The sequence below is a fragment of the Perognathus longimembris genome, chromosome 22, assembly GCF_023159225.1.
Source record: "Perognathus longimembris pacificus isolate PPM17 chromosome 22, ASM2315922v1, whole genome shotgun sequence".
In the NCBI taxonomy this organism is placed as follows: Eukaryota; Metazoa; Chordata; class Mammalia; order Rodentia; family Heteromyidae; genus Perognathus; species Perognathus longimembris.
The window spans coordinates 34,777,834-34,798,126 of record NC_063182.1 but is presented as its reverse complement, the minus strand read 5'-3'; the positions used below and the strand labels follow the sequence as shown (position 1 = coordinate 34,798,126).

The 20,293-nt window shown below is 42.6% G+C and overlaps 1 protein-coding gene across 2 annotated transcripts in view; it reads left to right on the top strand.

The window, feature by feature from the left end:
- Positions 1 to 13,980: 13,980 nt before the first annotated feature.
- Pja2 (praja ring finger ubiquitin ligase 2) overlaps positions 13,981 to 20,293 on the top strand; it is a 56,001-nt gene continuing 49,688 nt past the window's right edge. For both annotated transcript variants that reach the window (XM_048331082.1, XM_048331081.1), the window contains exon 1: positions 13,981 to 14,142. The gene's annotated coding sequence lies outside the window, so the exon portion shown is untranslated. The remainder of the gene's footprint in view (positions 14,143 to 20,293) is intronic.

The following is a 20,293-nucleotide window of genomic DNA, read 5'->3' as shown; positions in this document are numbered from 1 at the left end:
GTTTTATTGTTAAGGTGATGTACGGAGGGGTTATAGTTACATTAGTGAGTACATTTCTTATCAAACTTGTTGCCTCCTCCCTCATTTTTCTCCCACCTTCCCCCCCCCCAACCACTGCCAAATTATACAGGTAGTTTACAATATAGTGTCTTGATTAGGGAAGGGAAGGGGAACATCAAAATGGTGAGACAAAGGGTACAACAAGGTGAATCATGTTCTTTTAATCTAGATCTGAATATAAGAGGAAATAATGTGTCATTTGTCTTTCTGAGTCTGGCTTATTTTATCAAATATGATCTTCAGTTCTGTTTTCCTGTAAGTGATATAATTTAATTTCTTTCTCCGCTGTGTGTATATATAACTTTTTTTTTTTTTTTTTTTTTTTTTGCCAGTCCTGGGCCTTGGACTCAGGGCCTGAGCACTGTCCCTGGCTTCTTCCCGCTCAAGGCTAGCACTCTGCCACTTGAGCCACAGCGCCGCTTCTGGCCGTTTTTTCTGTATATGTGGTGCTGGGGAATCGAACCTAGGGCCTCATGTATCCGAGGCAGGCACACTTGCCACTAGGCTATATCCCCAGCCCCTATATATAACTTTTTTCCTGGTCTGTTGTGGGGCTTGGACTCAGGGCCTGGGCACTGTCCCGGAGCACTGTCTTATGTGCTTAAGGCTAGCACTCAAGCCACAACTCCACTTCTGTGTTTTGGAGTGCCTAATTGGACATAAAGGGTCTCAAGGGGACTTTTCTGCTTGGAAGGATGGCTTGGAACCGCCATCCTTAGGTCTCAGCCTTCTGAGTAGCTAGGATTACAGTTGTGAGCCACCAGCACCCGGCTAACCTATTTTCTATAGCGGTACATCTGTAGACGGCCACCTAGGCTGACTGCATCACTTAGCAATGGTGACTACGCCGCAATAAACAGGATGGACAGGTGTCTCTGTCGTGTGATGATTCCTTTGGGTGTGGATTCAAGACTGTAGCAAGTTCAACGCTTCATTTTTAAAGGAATCTCTAACAACGATTTCCACAGGAGCAATACAAATGTACATTCTCACACTAGTGTATAAAATTTCCTTTCCCAGTCTCTTTGCCAGCATGTACTGTTTGATTTCTTGATGACAGCCATTTTGACCTGAGTGAGATGGAATCCCAATGCAGTCTTGAGTTACATGTCCCCCATGGCTCTGGTGGCTACTTGTACTTCTTTTGATAACTGTATGTTGAGTTCACTTGCCCTGTCATAGATTGGAATACTTGTTCTTTTGATGTTTATATTTAGCTCTTTATATATTCGCATCAGATTTTGTAGATTTTCTCCCATCCTGGAGAGAGAAGGAAGAGTGAAGGACAGTGTGGGGGGGGGGAGGAAGGGGAAAAAAAGGAGAGCAGAAGGAGGGGGAGAGGGGAGAGGGAAGGGGGGAGGGGGAGGAGGAAGAGGAGACTTGAAGCACTAGTTAGCATTATAATTAGCACATTGTAGCATTATAATTGTTCTAGGCTCATCTTGTATGTTACATCTTGAATGAATAAGCAACTTTCTCCTCATGTATTTGAGTTATGTTAATGCTTTCTATGTACTGTGCGTCTTCCTCATGAACTGTTATTTTTCAGTTCACAAAATGCCTTATCTATTCTCTAATACTGTGCTGTGATCTTGGCCCTATGTACTGTGACATCAATGATCAATGTAGTTTCTCCATTTTTCTTGTGTTTATTCTTTATATGGCATGTTGATCCTTTTTTCATTCAAGTTATGAATATCTTTGCCTCTAAATATCACTTCTACTTCTTTTGTAGATAGTTTACGAATGGATTCTATTGTTTTATATAGTATAATAACCACCCTTTTAAAATTTTATTGTAAATATTTACATATAGGGATTAGGTCTAGTACTCGTAAATTTTCTAATTATATCTTCATTTTTAATATTTTATTTATCTTTTACTGATTTTTAACATTTTAAAATAATTTACATTCCATTTTAATTTTCTAGTTGGGATTAAAGATATATTTCTTTGAATTATCTTATTAGTAGTTTATAGATTACAACATATATTCTTAAATTTTCACAATCTACCTACAGTTAGTAATATAACTTTCACATGAAGTCTAGAAATACTTCAACTTTATAAGACAGAAAAATTATTCGTTAATCTAGAGTTGTCATGTAGATTACATAAATATTTTAATCTTAGACTTCTCTCCTTATGTAATTTCGCAGGCTTAAGAGAAAAAGAAGAAACCAGGTGCTGGTGGCTCACGCCTACAATCCTAGCCAATCAGGAGGTTGAGATCTGAGGACTGCAGTTCAAAGCCAGCCCAAACTAGAAAGTCTACAAAACTCTAATTTCCTATCAACTACCAGAAAACTAGAAGTGGAGCTGTGGCTCAAAGTGGTAGAGTGCTAGCCAGGCCCTGTGTTCAACCCTGCATGACCACCAAAAAAAAGAAAAAAGGAAATGATAGTCTCCAGTTTTATCTAGATAGGTTTTATTTGTTTCTTTTTTTTAAGGATTTGTATTTTCTGCATATATTGATATAATGTGATTTTTGTGCAGTATTCTATTAATTTGCATTACATTTACTAATTTTAAATTTTTTTAAATTTTTTTTAAAATTTAATAATTTTAAATTTTAAATATTAAGCCTACCCTGCAGGCCAAGGATTAATCTTATTTATAGACATGATATATAATCTTTTTATATTTGGTTAGATACTATTTACTTGTATATTATGGAGTCTCTTTATGTCTGAATTTATAATAAAGTTTTCTTTTTCTTATGATTGTCTTTAGTTTTTGGACTTAAGTATCTCTGACTTCTTGGAATAAGTTGGAAAGTGTTCCCTTCTCTTCTGTGTTCTAGAATTACTAGTTAACTAACTAACAATTACTAGTCTTCTCTGCTAGATTTTTGCCAATGAAAACATTTTAGCTACTAGTTCAACTTTTTAGTAGTTCTGCCACTATTCCTGTTATGCTCGTTGATGCCTCAGTTACTGACATGTGAGCATCTGAATGTAGCTGCACAGACCTCATGTAACTTGTTGTTTCTAGGTCAATGATAAACAAAACCACATGATGTGAAACCAAACAGGAGATGGTACAATCGGAGACATGATGAACACGAGAGCTAAGTGACACCGCTGTCAAGGTACAACACGTACTCTTCTACCATACACTTTTCACTCCAAAATAGTAATAAGAGCTGGAAGCATATGAAATGCAAAAGCCATGCCTCGTCACTTCTCATCAAGTGTTACATGCTGTAGGTGATTGTATATGCTATTTCTTGTATGCACGTGTGTAGTCTTTAATCCAGCTTTATACAGCCACACACACAAGAGTAGGTAAGCCACTGTGCTGTGACTTCACTACAATAGAGCAATCAGAAGAATGGGAGGTTTCCAGCTTCATTATGCTTTTACAGGACCTCTCTCACAAAGGTAGCCTACAGTGATCAGAATGTCATTGTGTGGCATATGACTGTATTGCGTCACATGGTTTTCAAGTCATTTTTCCATTGGAATTGGTTGAATGATTGATATTGGTAACTGGTGTTCCCTTTTTCTTGGTCAGTCTTGCTAGAAGTTCATTCATTTTTATTAATCTTCACACAACAGCATTTTAAGAACTTATTTTTTTATTATCTTGGTACTTTCAGTTTCATTAATTTCTGGTCTTAAATGTGTTATTTCCTCACTCTTGACTTGCATTATTTTTTCCTTTTCTTTCTTCAGATGGAAGCTTGAATATCTTAACTAAAAATCATTTTCTTATGTAAGAATGTATTGATGCAACTTTTTCACTCTGTACTGCTTTACCTTCATTGTCTAGGTTGATAAATTATGTTTTTGTTTTTATTTAGTTTAGTATCTTTATTACTCTTGAAGATTATTTTTGCTCAATGGATTCTTTGGAAGCATGTTTTAAATTCCAAATGTTTGAAAATATTTCCCTGACATTTTTCTTTTACGGATTCCCAGCTTCATTCTGTTAAGCTCAGAGAATATATCGTGCAGCATTTCAACTCTTTTACAATTGTTAAGTTTTCACAAATTTCCAAAGAGCCTAGTGGCTCGCACTTATACTCCCAGCTACTTGGGAGGCAGGAGTTGGGAGGATCACATCTCGAGGTCAATGCTGGCATTAAAGAAAGTAAAATCCTATCTCAACAAAGGAAGCTGAGTTTGATGGAAAGCTGGAAGTGGCGCTGTGGCTCAAGTGGTAGAGCACTCGCCTTGAGCACAGAAAGGCTGAGGGACAGCACCTAAGCCCCGAGTTCAAACCCCAGGACCAGCAAAATAAAATAAAATAACCAGAGCTAAAAAGGCTAGTGGTGTTGCTTGATAATGTTTAGCTTTTCTCTGTCATCGATGGTTTTCTGACTACCAAGTCTATTTTCCTGAAGCAGAAATATGGACTTTCCTCTACACATCATAGGTGAGCATTCTGCTGCCTTGACAGAGTTCTTCAGCTTCTTTGCAGCTGGGTGTGATTTGGGAGCTGGGAACTGAAATGATGTGTATGTGTCACATCTTAGTCATATCAGAAAATAATGAAACTGTCTTATTCCTTCTCTGCACAATGCTAGGTAACGGGAAAGTTAAAACAGAAACATCTTCATCTTCCAGATGACAAGCATATGTTGGGGGAAGGCGCCCTGTGCGATTCACCTCAGAAAATGGAATGCAAGAAAGAGAATCATTCTCTGGGTCGAAGTTACTCTGTCTTGTTACTGTGACTTACCATATACATCACAAGATATAAAATGAGAAGAAATACACTTGATTTACATATTTCATGAGATAAAAATTTTAAAGCATAGCTTTGAGCAAAAATAAAGTTACTGAGTGATTTATAAGGAACTATGTAAGCTTGAAAATATGGAAAAGAAAATACATATAGTTTAGATATGAATGACAGAATATACTAAAGAGTATAGTTAGAAGATACACAGAGAGAATTTGGGAAGAGAATGAGTTCAAGAAGACTATATTCAAAGGATATAATATCTGTTATGTGTTTAAAATACTGAAAAATATCACAAAGTTGACAAAACTGGTGATGTACATAGTCATCTTATTTTTCATAAATATTTTAAAAATAAGAACCATTGTGGAGAAAAGAGGGATCTTTCCTAAAGAATAAGTATTTACTCAAACATGTTTTGTGGCGCTCTATTCGCTTCTTATTGCTGCTTTAACAACCACAAACTTGGCACTTTAAAAAAATACACATCGTCTTACAGGATTTCTTTGTGGTGTTTGGGATAAATCTGGGCGGCTGTGTATAGCTTACTGGGGCGAGTGGTCTAGACTGATCCATAACCCCTGTCTTGCAGTTCTGTTGGTCAGAAATCCAAACTAGAGGTCACTGTGCTAAAAATCAAGTGGTCCCTATGACCGCATTCCCTCCTTAAGACTGTAGAGGAAAATCTGCTTTCTTATTTTGTCCAGATTCACTTCACTTCTCAGGTTACTGTCCATTTCCATCTTTGCAGACAATCATGACCCACTATTGTTATCATGGTATCATATTTACGGTTCTGTTTCATTTGCTTCTTTCTCCCCTATTAATTCCTGTGACACTTGATCTTAAAATCTGCTATCTTTAATTTGATCCACCAACTTAATTCTCCTTCCACGTGTAGCATAAACTATTTACAGATTTGGGGGAGTCAGACAAGGACATCTTTGAGGAGCTATTATTCTCCCTACCATGGAGCCCTGCTACATTCTCTGTTTCCAAGCAATGGAAATGATCTCTAATCGAATCAGATTGAAAAGTTAATAAAGGAAAAAAGCTTGGCTTGTGGAATTACAAAAAAGATAGTTTGTGGTCAAAAAAAATGTGAATTCTCAGTATTTAGAAAAGAGGAGAGCGTTGGCAATCTCTCTTAGTAAACGCTACTATCTTGAAGAAATAGTTCCAATTTTTCAAAATTCTTATGCTGCTCCAGATTAAAATTCCAGGGAGCGGCAGCATCTATATGACCTAGCTTGAGTATTGCGTGTTCTCTTCACATTCTCTCTCTTTAACCAATGGTAGGATGAGTACCTTAATTGAGAAACACATGAGTTTTTTGCACTGGGAAGTGGTTCTTCCTTAATGGAAAAATCAAGATATTATTTCATAAAGAAAGGAAATTCAAGTTAGGCGGGCAAAGCCAACTATTTCCCATGCATTAGAGAAAGGTATTGTGAGTGATGCAAGAAGTGTCCGCTAGGCTAGAATCCTAAGAAACCGTGTAATTAGCGTGGCTGGCATGAAACACATAAACAATCCTCTTGGGATAAAACCAGAAAAGTAGGCTCTGGTGTGTAGAGCACCCCCAAATGACCAGAAGGAAGATATTTATCCTGTGCCAGAGAAAAGGTAAACTGTTGTTTAAGAAAGTCAAGTTAGTGGTTTTATACACCAATAGACTAAGAAGTTGGGTTCAGAAATACTAATATATACGATTATGCCACTCTTTGCTAAGAACAAATGTTACCTAGTTATTTGTTACTCTCTCTTACTTTTGAAACTGATCATCTGGTTAGAAACAGACGTGTCTGATTTCCTAGAGATCAATGATTTCTTCAGATCTTCTGGGAAGTAAGATTTAAGGTTTCCCCCAGCTGGTGCTGGGGGTATGCACTGGTGGTAGAGTGCTTGTCTAGGTTGAGGGATGCCCTAGATTTAAATCCTACCACTGGAAACATAAAAGGGTTTCTGTGACTACATATCTCTAATCCCCTACACATAGTAACAGCATGACCTCACCTAATAACCACAGAAACTTTCCACATCCTGCTCCTTTCATTTCTGTCATCACAACCTGTAATTTTCTACCATCTTGTTCTGGGAACATCGTAGGCATTTCCTGCAGTTCTTCAAGGAAGGGATTATCCATTCACACTAATCACATTTCTAATGAAAATATACCCCATATAAAATTCCTAGGTGATTTTCAAAGAAAGTGAAGAAAAAGTCACACATCCAAAGGGTGATATTTAGGCTTCAAAAACATAAATTACTCAAAGCAGTCATTTGAAGGTCAGAAAGATTTGCCACTTATATACACACCAGGAAGATTAAAAGAATTCCTGGTCAGAACTACTTGCCAAAATCCTGGAAGCAATGTGAATCTGAAAAGGAATGTAAAGTATTAACAAGTTCTATCAATGTACCATCATCATTGCCTGGAAATATTTTCCCCTTGCTGCTGAAACATCATCCATTTTTATCTGATTATAACAGCTCCTCTTCTGTCTCCCTTGTTTGCTGGCCAGTGGAATAGATGACTCATTTCACCATCTGGGCTAAAGGAAAGAGAGATGTATGGCTGAATAAAGCTGAATATTATCTGCATAATCATGGCCCTGAAGTCCAAAATATCTCTCTTTCTCAGTGTCCTCATCTACACTTAGTCTCTCTCCAAAACAAAATTAGGGGGTATTCTACAAAAACAGTCCTGGCTATTTATTCCTATGTTGAAGTCAACACTTCCAAACTTCGGGCAATATAAACTCTAGGCACTATCTGCTTTTCAAAGGTTTAGTTATATCTCAGGAAGCTAGATGAAAATAATTTAGCAAAAACATACACCACCATATTTTTGGGTGTCATTCAAAATCCTAAATAACATCAATCCCCCAAAAGCAAAATCAATATTTTCAAAAGTAAAGCCAGTATTTGCTTATTTGTAGAATTAGGCTTGTTCAAATGCCACAAGTTTTCAAAATTGTGTGTGTGTGTGTGTGTGTGTGTGTGTGTGTGTGTGTGTGTAAATTCTGATACCAGCATTAAGTGGTACATTTGTCTTAATATAGTTTACCCTTATGAAATTTGTAGATGAATAGGATAAAATTATAGGCTACACGGAGAATAAATGTTTCTAGGAATATAAGGTCTATTTTAAATGTTGTAAGTCACATAATCAACTATTGCTTGTCTAAAATGACCAATTTTTATCTTTCGTAAGGAAGTAATGCAAACTATATGGTTTGTTGCTTTATATTGTTGAATTTTGTGCATTTACCCATAACTTTGTGATCTTTAATTTTTTAAATATGGGCAAGAATTTCTGTTATTTAAAGAAAGAAGTCTACTAATATACTAATAGCCTGAATGCTACATCCCAAGGTGACGTTGACAAGCGCGGCCAGGGAGACAGCAAAAGCTGTACAGTGTCTGCTTATCAGTTGTCCTATGTTGTGATGTTATAAAAAAAAATGTGACTGACTTTTGTCCTCAGTTCTATTCACACAGGTCCTAAGATTTTTGGAATATCCTCAGTGATAGGGTGCTAAGAGCAACTCTTTTAAAGAATGAGTTTGGTCTCAGAGTACAGTTCTTAACTCAAAGCTCTGAAACTCCTTAGGTTTTTCTTCCTGGGTGACAGAGAGGCCTCTTCGGTCCAGGTGAGAACACAGTGTCTTCTCAGTACTGGGCTATGATATCAACGCTTGAACTTGCTAGGCGGGTCTCCACACCCTGCTTTTGCTGGTTGTTTGGAGATGGATGCCTGGGGGTGGGGGGGGTGCCCTCGGACAGCAATTCTCCAGATCTTAGGCTCTCAGAGTGGCTAGGATTGTAGAGAATCTCCACCCATCCCTGGCTTACGTCCCAGCAAGATACTCTTGGTGAGACCCGAGTAACCGGGGAAAAAGAGCTCTTCCCAGAATGCCATGATTAAAAGTTCAGAGTTTTCAGCCCCGACCCATTCATTACCCACAAAGAGAAAAAGGGCTAGAACTGTAGTTACAAACCGATACTGCCAATGGGACGAAGCTTCCATCAAAGGCCTTAGGTAAAGCTGGGTGGGGTGGTACATGCCTATAATCCCAGCTGCTTTTGAGGCAGAGACTAGAAAGTTGAGAGTTCAGGATCAATAAGAAGTTATTGAGACTCTATCTCAGAAGCAAAATGCAAACAGAAAGGGCAGAAAGAATGGCTCAAACAGAAGAGCTCTGGTTTAGTATATGAGGTCTTTAGTACACACACCTACCCACACCTGAAGAGGCTCAAAAGTTTCCATGTCTGCATGGCACCGGTAGCTCATGTCTATAATCTTAGCTCTTCAGGATGCTGAGATCTGAAGATCACAATTCAAAGCCAGCCCAGGCAAGAAAGTCCTTTGGACTCTTATCTCCATTTAACTACCAAAAGCCAGAAATGGAACTGTCACTGAAGTGGTAAATCACTAGCCGTGAGCACAAATGCTCAGAGTCAGTGCCCAAGCCCTGAATTCAAGCTCCAGGCCTGGCACACACACATACACACACAGAAAACGTTTCCAGGTTGGTGGCTCTATGCAATTCCCTAAGGAAAGAGCTCTGGCCCTTAGGACTTTTCCAAACCTCAGCTACGTAGTAGTTCTTTATCTGGCTCTTCATCAGTATTTTTTTTTAAATTATATCACCTATAATAAAATGGGAACCTTGTTTCCCTGAGTTCTGTGATCCATCATCGTAAATTATCAGCCTTAAGCAAAACATTGTAAGAATCCTGATTTTCAGCCAAGCAGGACGGAAGTGCACATGTGCTGGAGACTCATGTTGTGACTGGCATCTAAGGTCAGGGGCAATTGTGTGGTACTGAGCTCTTAAACTGTGCTGCCTGACACTGAATCTAGAGAGACAGCATCTACGCCTAAGTGAACTTGAGGACAGGTGGTGTTGGAGGATTGGCCACTGCAGGGAAAGCCATCCACATTTGTCACAGAGTTGGAAGTGGTGAGTACAGTGGGGAAAAAAAACTGATTTATTCTCCATTTTACTGTCCTCAAGTTATAGCTTTCATAGGTATAGTTGAGTGAACTGGAAAATCTCGTTTCATCTCCAGATGAACAACAGATTCTTTTAAGTGTACACAGACTCTCAAAGTGTGAGTTGAAAGGGATCTCATAAAATAATGTAGTCCACACATTTCTTTTCTTTGAAAAAAATTAATGTGGTGATTTAATGGCTACCAAGAATGGTAGAATCAGACTGAAACTGAAATATGAATTCAGTATTCCTTTTCCAATAGCACCCTGCATTTCTATGGCAGCTGACTCTTAGTTTTGGAAATGCAATCATAACTGCCACCATCACTCATCCATCAGTGAACACTGTCACTATCTTCTGAACGTTCAGTACTTGCTGATTCTGATCTAACCACTCATCCTCTTATTATGTTGTACAATACCTCTTTTGAGTGGGTGTTCTCATAATCCTCATTTCTGGATATAGAAAACAAAATTAGGTAACCTAGTTACTAAGAAACAAATATCAACTCCAGACAAACTTCCAACTATTATGCTCTATTCTGAATAAACAAAGTCATTAGACCTAAAACTCCTGCAGTATGATGCAAAAGGAGTATTTGGAACATTTGCATTCAACTTTTAATAATTTGTAATTGCAATGGAGTCATATTTCAATACATTTCTTAAAACTGCTACCCTGGAGAAGGATTTCTGCATTGCATGAGAAGCTATACCAACCAATAACCACTCTTCCTAGTCATTTTAGATTGTAATATTTTTACTAATCAACCGATAAGTTATTATGAACTCATAGCCTATTTATCTTTGCATTTTGCAATTACTACACAAGAACATATATATCAAAGGTCTTTTTTTTTTTTTTTTGGCCAGTCCTGGGCCTTGAACTCAGGGCCTGAGCACTGCCCCTGGCTTCTTTTTGCTCAAGGCTAGCGCTCTGCCACTTGAGCCACAGCGCCACTTCTGGCCGTTTTCTATATATGTGCTGCTGGGGAATCGAACCAAGGGCTTCAAGTATACGAGGCAAGCACTCTTACCACTAGCATATTCCCAGCCCTATCAAAGGTCTTAAACATTCATGTTGTAAAGTTATCCTTTTGACCTTTGCTGAGTTTGTGGAGATGCATATTTTGTCATTTCCTTTGACTAGTTGGAACACAAACTTCTCTCCTGCTTGAGGAATTCCCTACCACAGAAAATTGAAGGCGAAGCATTGGCTTCCTATCATAATATCACAAAATGTCAGCTACCTTCCTTCCCACTCTTGAGTGATGATGATCAAATGCCCGCTGCAGGCACTTCGGCTCAGGAGCTAGTGGAATAAAGCAGCATGCCCAAAGAAGGATTTGTTTTTGCAGCAACTATGGTCAATTTTGAGTGGCCAAGTTGTAAGGGGTACTTCCGCAGGCGGTGCAGGCGGTGTCTTCCTATGCTCAGAGGAATGTCCATCTCATCCTGGACAAGCAACAAGCCTCAGGCCATGATTCCACACATCCAGCCTCCATTTGCACTGCCATTTTCCAAGCGCTGCTTCTCTACTCTTCTGGGAACTACCAAATACTGTTTCAATGATTTCCTTTCTTCCTTAATCAGCCAGTTTGGATTAATTACAACGGTGTTACTGTTCTCATCAGAGAGAATTATGATTATTCATTCTCAGTTTGACATCCTTCTCAAAGAAGGGAGGGTGATTAAGAAAAAAGTAATATAGAGGGATTGAATTTGATCAAAGTACACTATGTGCATGTTGTAAATATCACAGTGACATACTTCTGTATGATTAGGCTAGGGCAGAAAAAAATTCTCTGATTCCTTCGAAGTGGAATAAACATCTCCATCCCACCATCCTTTCTAGTCTATGCAGTGTGGAAGACACCTGTGCACATAATCCAGAACGTGTCTTCTGACCTTGAAGAGTCCTTCGGCTGAAGTGCATGCCCCAAACAGCAAGGCATTGCTTCTTCTTCCCCAATAGACAGAAAAATAGTATTGAAGAAATTTCAAAGCACAAGCTGTCAGTGACAATGAAAATGGGAAGCTGAACATTAGCATGTGAGAGATTTCCAATTGTGTTCTGAGTATAACTGGTGGAGAGACTCAGGAATTCAAGAATACTGGGAATGGGGGCTGGGGATATGGCCTAGTGACAAGAGTGCTTGCCTCTTATACATGAGTTCAATTCCCCAGCACCACATATACAGAAAATGGCCAGAAATGGTGCTGTGGTTCAGGTGGCAGAGTGCTAGCCTTGAGCAAAAAGAAGCCAGGGACAGTGCTCAGGCCCTGAGTCCAAGCCCCAGGACTGGCCAAAAAAAAAAAAGAATACTGAGAATGGGCCATCACTAATGGAAAACAAGCACAGTTCAGTTTCCCTAGTGGTATTTGGAGGTTCCAAAATGATAGATAATTTTGTATAGCAGACAAAATAAATAGAAATGAAAGCAAAGATTTATGTCAGAATAATGGAAAAGAGTACCAAATATACATTTAAACTTGATCCTTTGGCAGTACTTGGTTTTGAACTTAGGGCTTTGTACTTGCTAGCGCTTGTCCCTAGCACGCATCCCATAACCCTAACCCCCCCTCCCTCTTTTGCTTTCATTCTGAAAAGGAAAAGGCATATTTTACGTAGAATTTTTGGTATGAGGCCTTTCAATTTTGGTCTGCATCAATACATCCTAATTCAGACATGGACTGTGTCAATCGTTCAACAGCCTTACGTGGCTGCTGGCGACTACATTGGAAGACAGAGGTCTGTGCGACCGTTTTAAAAGGAAAGTTTTAGGAGCCAACTGAATCCTCGCTACTTAGCAGGCCGAGGAGAGGATATAGGTTTGTAAGCCAGCCTGGGGAAGAAAGGTCTGCAAGACTTGCCTTTCAATGCAGCGAGGCAGGGCACAAACACCTACCTGTCACCTCGTGACTACTGGGAAGCCCAAGGTAGGTGCATCTGGGCACTGGCCTATGCCTAGGCACATAATGAGACCCTAACTCAAAAAGCAAAAGGGACACATAGGGCGGTGTGGATACCAAGTGTAAGACTCTGGGGTGCCTTTAAAAAGGAAAAGGGGGGAAAAACAAAAACAAAAACAGCTAGACAGCTGTTTCTCCAAGACTAAAACATTCAAGATTTTTTTTTCTCTCTTCAGATAACGTAATAGATCTAGGGCAAAAGCTTGGTGTCTTATTTCCCCATCGAAAACAGTTGGCCACTACCCTTCAACGAAATCCTGGAGTCACAAAACTTCTGTGACTTTCAAATGAAAATATAAACCACGCGTTCCCAAGTATGGGTTATCAGGCATAACAATAAAAGCAATACTAAGATGGAAAAGAAGCGCGATGCGGTTTAACAGACTTTGTCCAAGTAATAGAAGGGAGTTGATTGGGTTGGGGGGGGGATGGGGTTGCCGGGGCTGGGATTTGAACTCAGGGCCCTGCGCCCGTGCCTGGCCGCTCCGCTCCGGGCTGGCCCTTTACCGTTGAAGCCACATCTCCGCTTCCAGCTCGGAGCTGGCTGACTGGATCGATCGCACAACCTTTCCTACTCGGGCCGGCGGCTGGGACACCGGGAACCGAACGCGACCGCCGCCCGGGGCTTCCCCCGCTACCCCGGGCCCGACTTCCGGTCGGGGCGCCGCGGGGCCGGAAGCCACGCCCCCAGCGGGGCCGCTGACGTCGCCGCGCCCGAGGAAGGAAGTCGCACTGCGTCGGCCCCCGCCCCGCCCCCTCCACGAGCTTGCCACTCACACCCCTCCCCCTCACGGCCCCCCCACACCCCTCCCCCGGCTCCGGAACCCCGCCCTTCCCTCCCGACCCCAACCACAAAAGGATGTGCGGCCTCGGCCCGCGGATGCGCGGCTCCGCCCCCCCTGCCCCCAGCGTCGCAGTGCCGCGCGGGGGGGGGGAGGGGGCGGGCTTTCCGCCTCCCCGCCGTCGGTCCAAGTTCCCCCTCCCCCCGTCCGGAGAGGGGCTGGGCGAAGGAGGGGGGGTAGGAGCCGGGAGGAAGCGGCCACCCAAAGTCACCCAGTCTTCTTTCTGCCACGTCCCCGACCACGGGCGCGAGCCCACTCCCGGGGACCGATGCCATTGGTCGCGTGTCCCTTGGCCCCGCCTCCGCAGCGGCCCGCGAAGCGCATTGGCCGGCAGCGCCTGGGAGGCGGGACTCGGGGGGCTTCCGCGGCCCAGGGGGCGGGGCATGCCGCCTCCGCCTCGGCTTCCGCCGCCGCCGCCGCCGCCGCTGCCGCCGCCGCCGCCGCCGCTGCCGCCGCCGCCGCCGCCGCCAGCCGCTGCGCGTTCGGCGGGGGAGGAGCCGGAGGCGGAGAAGAAGGCGGTGGTGGCGGGTGGAGGGTCGGGCGCCGCTCTCGCTCCGGAGCCGCCGCGCGTCTCGGTGAGGGGAGTTTTGTGTGTTATTTTCCTTCTGTTCCCCCCCCCACGCCCCCGCCGCCGCCCCCCGGTCTGTCTGGTTCTGCGGTCGGGGGTGCGGGCCCGGAGGGCGGGCGGGCGGGCGGGAGGGGGGGTGGGGACCCCTCGGCGCCGGCGAGGCCTCCCTCCGGGCCCGCCGCGCCCGTCCTCCCCGCGGGGCGGCCTCGCCGGGGCTCGGGCGGGCTGGGCCGGCCGCCTGCGCCACGGGCCCGGGCCCCGCATCCCCCCCGCGCCCCGCACCCCGCACCCCGCACCCCACCCCCGAGGGCGGCCGTTGCGCCGCCGCCTCCCTCCCCACCCCCCACCCCCGGTCGGCGCGGGCGGCTCGCGCCGCCCCCCCCCGGAGCCGCAGGCCGGTGTCGTGCTCCCCCACCCTCCGCCCACCCCCCCATCGCGGTGTTGCTCGCACTCAAAATGGTGAGTTTGGAGCCCTCGGCGGAGCGTGACGGGGTGGGGGGGCGGAATCGTCTGGAACGCCCTCCCCCACCCCCCGCGCCCGCCCGCCCGCCCCCCCCAGGCCAGGCGTTCGGAGCCCGCAGCCCGCAGCCCGCCCCCGAGGCTGGCGGGGCCAGGCCGGGGCCCGGCTCGGTGCGCGCCGCCCGCGATCGCGCCGCCACATTGCCTTCAAAATGGCAGTCACCTTGCTGGGGAGGACGGAGGGCGAGCGGGGCGGCGGGGAGGGCCCGGGGGGGGGGCCTAAAGGCCCGGGGCCCGAGGGGCGTCCCCCCATAAAGGCCCGGGAGCGGCCCCCCTCATGAAGGCCCAGGGGCGGCCCCCCTCCTCTCATGAAGGCCCAGGGCCCCCCCTCCTCTCATGAAGGTGCAGGGGTGCCCCCCCTCCTCATTAAGGCTTAGGGCCCCCCTCCTCTTGAAGGCCCAGGGGCGGCCCCTCCTTTCATGAAGGCCCAGCCCCCCCCCCCCATGAAGGCCCAGGGCTCCCCCTCCTCTTGAAGGCCCAGGGGCGGCCCTCCTCCTCTCATGAAGGCCCAGGCCCCCCCCTCCTCTCATGAAGGCCCAGGCCCCCACCCTCCTCTCATGAAGGCCCAGGGGCCCCCACTTCTCTCATGAAGGCCCAGGGCCCCCCTCCTCTCATGAAGGCACAGGGGCGGCCCCCCTCCTCTTGAAGGCCCAGGGCCCCCCCTCCTCTCATGAAGGCCCAGGGGCGGCCCCCCTCCCCCCCCTCGTTTGGTAGTTGTCTTCTGTTCTGGTGTGAGGTTAACTTTAAGAAAACCTGAATGACAGACAGGCGGCCTGCAGTGAACCCCACCCACCCCCGACCCTCCCTGTCCACAGTGCACAGAGTAGCTGTCTTCAGGAAGCCACGCTTGCCCCTTCTTGGTGGGTGTTTTTTTCCAGGAGAAAGTGTACCAAGTTAGTTAGTTCCTCTTCTGGAGCGCTCCCTCATCCTTTAGAAGACGAGGGCTTGAAGGGCACTTGGTAACCAACCCATCACTGCCTAGCTAGGCACAGACACTGAAGTTGATGGCAGTTTTCTTTTTTACAACAATGCTGTATTAAAGGCAGGATTCTGCTTCATGGATGGATGTTTAATTGTAAACTTTAAATGTTTGGTTTTAAAGCTTTAAACAGTCTACGGGTAACTAGTGTTAAGTCCTGCGTCCACCCCAGGTCAGCCTTGCTGCTCACCATGCAGTAGTAAGCTTTCTGTTGGCATGATGACTTCAGTAGTGTAGAGCTCCAGAAATGGAATTGCCCGGGTAAAGGACTACCCATGTCTCTCTCCTGTTCATTCCTTTGGAAAATGTTCTGGTCTAATCTGATATTTCTTCTAGCTGTAGACACACACACACCTTCTGATTCCACCCAAAAATTCCTGAGTTGTTTTGAATGAGACTATATTAAAATTTTTAGGTTAATGTGTAGAAAACTGATGTTTATGAGTCATCTTCCCCCAACCATGTTAGCTGATTTATGGTTTAATTTTGTAGTGGGTGGAAATTTCTATAACATTTCTCCTCCCCATTTCATTCTCATAACCACACACTCACTTTTTTCTAGCTACAGAAAAGCTTTCAAGTTTTCTGCTTATATATTTTATGAAAATACTGTTTTTTTGTTTTAATTTTTATAACATTTTACTTGTGGCTTTGCCCCCTATGTATGAAAATATGGACTAATATTACTAGAAGCTAAAATGATGGTAAAACTAGTAGCTAGAAACACGTTTCCTGAAACTTTTTGACAGACACCCACTATTAAATTAAAATATTTTCTTCTAGTTTTAGTTTTCCAAGGTGATTTTATTGACTGTGTTTGTTAACATTTTAGAAGCCATAAATGGGAATTTTGTTTTTATAGCTCCCTTTTTAAAAAAAATTTTTTTTGCATCTTTTGAGGTGGTTGCATATGGGGATTACCTCTATTTCTTGCTAAGTAATTTCCTTTAAAAATAAACTTTTTTGGAGGCCATCTTAGATGTAACACATAAAATGTGCATATTTAAAATGTTTTGTTTTGGCAAATGTATACACCTGTGTCACTACTGTCATGAGAGTGAATTATTTACAGTTAGGAGAATGCTTTCCTGTCTTTGAACAGTTCCCTCTGCCCTTTTACCATGAATCACACTTTCACTTTGAGCCACTTACCTGGCTTTTTCTCACTCTGAATTGGTCTCCTTTTTGTGTTTAGAGTTTCATATAAATGAAATTCTGTAATATATATTCTTTTTGTACCTGGATTTTCCTAGCCTGATGTTTTTGAGAGTCAGTCTTGATTTTTGTACTTAAACTGACAAGCCTCTTTTACTGAACTGTAGTGATAGTTGAGTTGCCTTGATTTATTAACTGTTTCACCTACTTAGGAATATTTGGATTTTTTCTAATTTGAGGTTGTTACTAATAAAGCTGCTGTGAACATTCATTTATTTTGAGTTATTTGTGGTTACAAATGGGATTTGTGGAATTGCATGGTAAATTAGCCATTTAAGAAACGACTAGACTGGTTTCTACAGTGGTTGTCCCAGTTTACCTGGCCACTAGCTTCTTCCTCTGACAGTTGTAGTTGCTCCACATCCTCGTTAACACTTGGTTGTTTTACTCTTAATTAGCTCTTTCAGTGGCCCCACAGTTGTATCTCCCTGATGTCAAGTAGCATCTACCTGTTGACTAATGATGCTGAGAATTTGCTTATGTCTTCATGAAGTTTCTCTTTGGGTTTTTCTTTCATTAAAAGAAAGTTGAATTGTCTTAATGTTGCATGTGTTTATTTATTGTCTAACAACAGTTCTGAGCTTTGAACTCTAGCCTTAGACTTGTTATGCAGGTAATCTACTCTAAAGAGCCACTCTATCAGCCCTTTTTTTTGGGGGGGGGGGTGCATGCGTGTGTGTGAGTCATAGTGTCTAGCTTTTTTGCCCAGGCCAGCCTGGATTGTGATCCTGCTGTTGTGTATTTGTACTTCCCTGAGTTGTTGGCTGTTGTTCCAGCCATTGGTCAGTATGGAGACTTGTGGCCTTGACCCTCTCTATTCCCTGATCTCCACCTCCCGAGTAGCCAGGATTACAGGCTTGAGTCACACCATATGTGGCTTTTGTACATTCTCTATATAACTGCTTTGGCAAACAGACACTCTCAAACACCATGTATGTTGCAAAATGAAGCTTTTTCTTCCCTCCATTTTTAAAGGAGCTTATAATTAGAATCAGATTTAGTTTACCAATTTTATTCTTTTATGATGGTGCTTTTACATTCTATGAATTCTTTGTCCAGTGCAAAGTTACACAGATAACCATTTTCTACCAATTTTGTAGGTCAGTTTTCATATCAGAAATATTAACCGTTTTGAGTTTGTTTTATATGTGTGTATGGTCAGCATCCAGTCATGTTTTGTTCTAGCTCCATTTATTGGGAATGATTTTCTTTACCCATTGAATTAGCTTTGTTGAAAATTAGTTGACCATATGTGTGAATCTATTTCTGGGCCATCCCTTCATCATTAACCCTGTCATTTTGCCAATTCTGCATTGTCATTGTTTTTTTCCTTATAGTAAGTGTTGAAACGAGAAAATGAATGCTTTTGAGCTATCTTCTTTTGAAAAATCATTTTAGGTGATTTTAGTTTATTTTTCTTTAGCTTTTAGAGATATCTTGGTTTTTCTCTACAAAAATCCTTGTATTTTAATATGGATTGTCTTGAGTGCATAAATAAATTTAGGAAGAACCAACACTTTAATATTATTAAGTCTTCTGGTTCATGAACACTGATTATTTTCATTTATATCACTTTTATTTGCTTAGTAATTATATTCCAGTTTCAGTACAGATACAATTCATAACAATATTTTTGTAATTTTGATGCTGTAATTATTTTAACCTGTTCACTGCTAGTCTGGGTTTTTTTTTTTTGCTTTACTTTTATTTAAACTACTGATGGGAATGTATTTGTTTATTTCATTCTCTGTTCTTTCAATTTTCTTTTTTTTTTTAACTTTTATTATCAAACTCACATACAGAGAGGTTACAGTTTCATACGTTAGGCATTGGATACATTTCTTGTACTGTTTGTCACCTTGTCCCTCATACTCCCCTTCCCCTCCCCCTTACCCTTTCCCCCCCTGAGGTGTTCAGTTCACTTTCACCTAACAGTTTTGCAAGTATTGCTTTTGTAGTTGTTTGTCTTTTTTTACCGTGTCTCTCAATTTTGGTATTCCCTTTCAATTTCCTACTTCTAATACCAGTATACATGGTTTCCAATATACTCAGATAAGATTACAGAGATAGTGTAGGTACAATCACTGGAAGGTGATACAAGAACATCATCAATAATAGAGGCTACAGATACAGATGGGACGTTGAAAGTAGTTACAACTGTCATATAACAATCGTTTCCATAACATGGAGTTTTTTAAAAAAAATTTTTGTTTATGTGGTATTGAAGATTCGAATCCAGGGCCTCATGCATGCTAGGCAAGCACTCTACCATTAAGCCACATTCCCAGCCCAAGTCTGTAGATATATATATTTTTTATACCGATCTTGACTTTTGAATGTCTTGCTAAATTCAATTATTCTTCGGACTTTGGGGGCATGCTCCTTAGAATTTTCCTAGTTACATTATTTGTGAATTATTTTATTTTTTCTTTTCTAACTTGTATATCATCCTTGCCCTTTATTTCCTTGACCTCCAATCCAATATGTTGCAGAAGTTGTTAAGGCAATATCCTTGTCTTAAGTCCTAATTTTCAGAGGAAAACTGAGTCTTTCATTATTAAAAGTTATTCAAAATTTGAACTTGAAATCTATTCCCCAATGGTAGTGCATTTGGGATGGGTGGGGTATTTAGAAGACTCTCCCTTCCATCAATGGATTAGTGTCCTTTGTATTTGCAGCCAGGCGATCAGGGGCTACACAATAACAGAGACTAGACCATGGAACTGAGGTTTGGGGGTACCAGAGGACCTATAGCCTTCAGATCCCAAGGTTCCATTAACCAAGGTTTTTATTGATCTTTTCCAAGGCAGTGAGGTACCAACTTACACATGACAATATTTTGTATACAAGTGGTAGGTGAACTACCATTTCCATAAACTTTAAGTCTACAGGCAGGCTCCCACACCGTTTAGGGTAGAGTTAGCCCACACCCAGGATAGAAATCTGACTGACTGACCTTTCCTAGAAACTCTCCATCCTTTTGGGGTTTCACAGCTTGGATTTTTGGGTTCTCATAACACTTGAACTCACAGCCCTCCTATTCTTGCTCAGCGTTTTTGTTTGACCCTCTCTACCAGTTGAGAGAAATCTCTAGCTTTTTGCTGGTTATTTGAAGAGTAACAGTCTCAGATTTGTCTGCTGGGGCTAACTCAGAACCCCGATCCTCAGATCTCAGCCTTCTGAGTAGCTAAGCTTAGAGATACGAACCTACTGAGGATGGCTAATATTGATGTCCCTTCAAAAAAAAAGAAAGTTCCCAAAAAATTCTCTTTCTCCTTGTAAAGACCTGGTAAAAAGATGTAGTTTAAGCAAGAAAGCAACCTCTCACCACATCATGTCTGCTGGCACTTCCTAGCCTCATAACTGTGAGAAATAAATAATCTGCTATATTTAAAGCACTCTGTCCAATAGATTTCATTCCAGCTTCTTTAATGGGATAAAGGAA